The 5,206-nt window shown below is 36.0% G+C and overlaps 1 long non-coding RNA gene across 2 annotated transcripts; it reads left to right on the forward strand.

Annotated features, from left to right (window-relative positions):
- The first annotated feature begins 3,129 nt into the window (after nucleotides 1-3,129).
- On the forward strand, nucleotides 3,130-3,664 carry LOC109584626 (uncharacterized). 2 transcript variants are annotated; one of them, XR_002186091.1, is made up of 4 exons: nucleotides 3,130-3,237; nucleotides 3,285-3,390; nucleotides 3,438-3,543; nucleotides 3,591-3,664. It is a non-coding gene; the product is annotated as an uncharacterized LOC109584626 (long non-coding RNA). The 2 variants fall into 2 exon arrangements; XR_002186090.1 differs by having other exon boundaries at nucleotides 3,438-3,664.
- Nucleotides 3,665-5,206: the final 1,542 nt, after the last annotated feature.

Consider the following 5,206-nt stretch of genomic DNA (forward strand, 5'->3'; position numbering starts at 1 on the left):
TACAATTTGTTAACTCTTCGCAATTTAGCCATTCATTCAGCTGCGCTAACTAAAGGAGCAACTGTTGGATTCATCGTTTAGCCCCAGAGTTCGTCGGAACGGATCACGGTCAGACTCTTAGACTTCATAGAGCAAGCTGGTGACAGAATCGGATGCGGAGACTCTCTTTCTCACAAAATTATTAATTTAATTGTGATAACTCTAAAAATTTTTTTTGAAATAGAAAGTAATGTTTTGTAAAAATAACAAAATTGATATTACTGTTAAAAACTACCTTAGTAATAGATCCCTTTTTTTTTACTCCTCTTGTGGTGTATTTTTGTCAACAGCAGTAAAGTCTAATACCTGCGTCTACATATAACAATACCATATAGTGCTTTATTTTGGTGGCGCTTCACTTTGGCAATTTTGATGTAACATTTTAATTGGCGGTTTTTAATTTGGCGATTTTTGTCCATACCTGCATTACTGAGCATGTACTTTGATGATTGGTGGTTGTAATATTGGTGATTCTGCTTGCAAACCGCCAATCGCCAAAGTAAAACTCCGCCAAATTACAGCGCTATATGGTAGATAATAAAGAATTTACTTCTTACCTTGATATCTAACTCCTTTTTCTTAGGTGTACATGTAGCTGTTAAACTCTCATTCTAAATGAGAGTTGTTGTGTATTTATTGTTATTAATTGTACAACCTACGTGTACATTTTCACAGGGTGTAATGAGTTTCAAACATAATCCAGTAGCACTTTCATTCTGCAAAGATGAAGTAAAACAAGCACCACCAAAGGGGAATATTGTTTACAGTTTCTATGTCACCTCTCTCGTTTTTATATTCTTGTTGTAGATGTACTTATTGAGTGCTCTATAACACAATAAAATATGCTGTACATCAAGTTTTAATGGACTTTACATCTGACATTATTGGAGATGGCTTATGTGTACCTCTGATACTTTTTGTTGAACACATTCAAAATTTCTCTCCCATCGATGGCGCACAGCATCACAATTGCACTGATGGGTGTTTCACTCTGCAGCAATGCTGAGCAGCTTTCACCCAGCATAAGTGGCTGCAGGATTTTACTGCAAGTAGGGCAAAGGTGTGGCTAAAAGTGGGAGTGGTCAAAAGTAGGTGTGGCTCTGACCGCACCCACATGCCATGCTCTTGAGTTTAAGCCTGTTATGACTTCTAATTCAGCAATTTGGGGAAAAATCCAGTTGAAAAAATCTCTGAACTACTCAGTCAGGGGCGTCGCTGGCCTTGAAAGATTGGTAGGGCACTAGGTGCATAGAGGAGAAGGAATGTTTTTGCGCACGAAGCGCGTGAAAATTTTTGCCATATCTAATTAATATTCATGGTGGGTGTGGTCAATTTTGGTCGATTAATTGATTGATTGATTAACTTTTGAAGCCCAAAATTCATAATGGAGTTCATTTGCAGCAATAAATTGCTTAACTACCGACTGTATTTCTACATTATGAGTCAGTTGTTGGTGTGTGTGAAGAAGTAAGCAGTGATGGAGTCTTTTCTGGAAGGTAATTAAATGAATTAACTTGAATTAATAACTAATTTTAATAAAAAATGGCTACTGATCTTCAAAATATTGGTGAGGCAACTGCCCTACCTGCAGTGACGCCTCTGTCAATGAAGAGTTACCCTGCCATTCTTATGTTCAAAAGGAGAAAATTTTAGCACCTAAAAGACCTCTATCAATATAGAGTATCTATAGCTAGGTGATTTAGCTGTTGAATGAGTCCTAGCTGACTATGATGATAATAATGAAGCTGCTACATGAAAGAGTCAGTTATTCTAGCTGCTGGTTACTGTAGATTATGTCTTCCTGAAGTGGCCATAGATATGGACCTATGAAGCTTACTGTGAATAAACCATGCAGTTAGCAGCTTATTCTCCACTAATTATCACTTTGTGGAGCAAAATAATGTAGTTTTTGTCATTATAATTAGCTATAATTATGAATTAATCATGCCATAACTACTAAATAACTATTAATTAACTGCTAATTATGATGATGTCATCTTCCGGTAAGACATTCTAGTAGGGCATTGCCCTCATTGCCTGCCCCTGCAGCCGCCTATGTCACCCAGTACCCATCTTTAACACTTGATGCTTTTGGTGGTGGGTAGCCTTCTTTTGCTATAAATAATGCTAAATCATCTGAATTAATACTTTTGAATTTAGCTTTTGGTGCCTACATAAAATAGACCTTAAATGTCCTAATCCTTAGCCATTTCACTTACCATACTAACTGTAGATTCCTTTCTCTGAAGATAAAAATTCAAAAGTGAAGACACGGTCAAAAGTATTAGGTAATATACCAGCCTGAGCTTCTGATTGGTCACACTGATATTGCACAATGCCAGGTGTCTCAGGAGACAGCAGTAGTAACAAGTTATCACCTTCATCAATTGCATAACTTAACATTTTGCATACATACCTATAGTCAGCAAAAACTTAAGTTATTGGATGGACAAAAGACTCATTTTTCTGTACGTCTACATTTGGGGGTTGTGAAAATATGTGTCACTTTGGTGGGTGTGGATGTCACTCCCAGGACTAAGACAAAATGACAAATTTCACTCTCATTTTCTCATAGTCAGCAATAACTAAAGTTATTGGATGGACACAAGACTCATTTTTATGTGCGTCTACATCTAGGGGTTGTTAAAATGGGTGTCACTTTGGTGGATGTGGTTGTCACTCCCAGGACTAAGACGAAATGTTTAATTTTAGTCACATTTTCTCATAGTCAGCAAAAACTAAAGTTAGTGGATGGACAAAAGACAAATTTTTATGTGTGTCTACATTTAGGTGTTGTGAAAATGGGTGTCACTTTGGTGGGTGTGGTTGTCACTCCCAGGACTAAGACAAAATGACAAACTTTAGTCACATTTTCTCATAGTCAGCAAAAACTAAAGTTAGTGGATGGACAAGACTCATTTTTGTGTGTCTACACGTAGGGGTTGTGAAAATGGGTGTCTCTTTGGTAGGTGTAGTTGTCACTCCCAGGACTAAGATGAAATGATAAATTTCAGTCACATTTTCCCATAGTCAGCAAAAACTAAAGTTATTGCATGGACAAAAGACTCAATTTTATGTGCGTCTACATCTAGGAGTTGTGAAAATGGGTGTCACTTTGGTGGGTGTGGTTGTCACTCCCAGGACTAAGACAAAATGTTTAATTTTAGTCACATTTTCCCATAGTCAGGAAAAACTAAAGTCAGTGGATGGACAAAAGACTCATTTTTATGTGCGTCTACATCTAGGGGTTGTGAAAATGGGTGTCACTTTGGTGGGTGTGGTCGTCACTCCCAGGACTCAGACGAAATGTTTAATTTTAGTCACATTTTCCTATAGTCAGCAAAAACTAAAGTTAGTGGATGGACAAAAGACTCATTTTCATGTACGTCTACATCTAGGGGTTGTGAAAATGGGTGTCACTTTGGTGGGTGTGGTTGTCACTCCCAGGACTCAGACGAAATGTTTAATTTTAGTCATATTTTCCTATAGTCAGCAAAAACTAAAGTTAGTGGATGGACAAAAGACTCATTTTTATGTACGTCTACATCTAGGGGTTGTGAAAATGGGTGTCACTTTGGTGGATGTGGTTGTCACTCCCAGGACTAAGATGAAATGACAAACTTTAGTCACATTTTCTCATAGTCAGCAAAAACTAAGTTAGTGGATGGACAAGACTCATTTTTATGTGCGTCTACATGTAGTGGCTGCGAAAATGGGTGTCACTTTGGTGGGTGTGGTTGTCATTCCCAGGACTAAGACAAAATGACAAATTTTAGTCACATTTTCCCATAGTCAGCAAAAACTAAAGTTAGTGGATGGACAGAAGACTCATTTTTATGTGCATCTACATCTAGAGGTTGTGAAAATGGGTGTCACCTTGGTAGGTGTAGTTGTTGTTTCCCCTCCTACATTCTGTTTACTTTTTTCACTCTATAATAGTGCTTTGTTTTTCATGTGATATATAAATTTTTAATGGAGGTATTAATAGATATTATTATCATTATTATTATTATTTCATATTTTTTCAAATGCTTTTAGTCATTTTCTAGTTTGTTTTTTTATGATGAGCTTACTCTAACAGATCTATGCCTCCCATGCATAGTTTTACATTCATTTCATTGTTTCTGTAAGACTCAGGCCCTCAACTTTTCATTGTCTAGACTTTTTGTCATTTTAATCTGTTGTTCTATTATAATTGCAAAGTATTAATAAAAATAAAATAATGGATATCAATTATAATTGTATTTTGATCTGTACATGTAACTGATTTATTGATACATTTGCAATTTGTGACCATAATTGACAAAAGGTACCTTATGGCGGGTAGTGAAATGTGTCTTTATAGCCATAAAAACCGAACTTCCTGAGCTCCATTTATTATAAAATTACTGAACAGGATGCAAAAAGTTACTATGTAACTTTTAGAAACAATAGTTTTTCAACAGAGCACTCACAGGTTGATATTTTTCATTATAATGATGAATTTTAAAATCCGCCATAAGGTACCTTTTGTCAATTATGGTCACATTTAATGGTATCATGGTATCTACATGTTTTTATAAATTAATTTATTTTTGGTTAATAATAATCATAGGGAAGATAGCTTTCAATGCATATAACTAGAGTTGACTAGTTTAGCAGTTCAATTTTTTCATTTTCAAATGACTTGAATGCTTCTCATGTTTCCCTACAAATAAAGAAACACTCAATATTATTAAATGTTAATACAATAAGTCAGACAAGGAACAGTTCTAAAGACTCATCATCCAAATTCCAAAAAAAAACAAGAATTAAGAATGTTATTATAGTCACTTGCCCACGCATTTGCTTAGGAATGTTTTGAAACGACAGAAATTTAATTTTAGTTTACTACGGTATGTGAGGCTGGTGAATGTGTGGCTAGCTTCAACGGAGTATTTACCACCATTATCTGAACGTAAAGTACCAACCATAAGGCCAGTCAGGTTACAAATGAGGGCTTCAAACTTTTTTAAATTGTCTGTGACAATGGACTTATTTCTCATTAAATCAATGCTACAATATCTAGTGTAGTCGTCAATGAAGGACACAAAATACTTCTTCCTACCCAGTGATTCAGTAGGCATTGGCTTCAGTAGGCATTGGCCCACACACATCACTGTGAGTGCCTTATATCTTCCTTGGGATC

The sequence above is a fragment of the Amphimedon queenslandica genome, unplaced genomic scaffold (assembly GCF_000090795.2).
Source record: "Amphimedon queenslandica unplaced genomic scaffold, v1.1 AMPQUscaffold_13188, whole genome shotgun sequence".
Lineage (NCBI taxonomy): Eukaryota > Metazoa > Porifera > Demospongiae > Haplosclerida > Niphatidae > Amphimedon > Amphimedon queenslandica.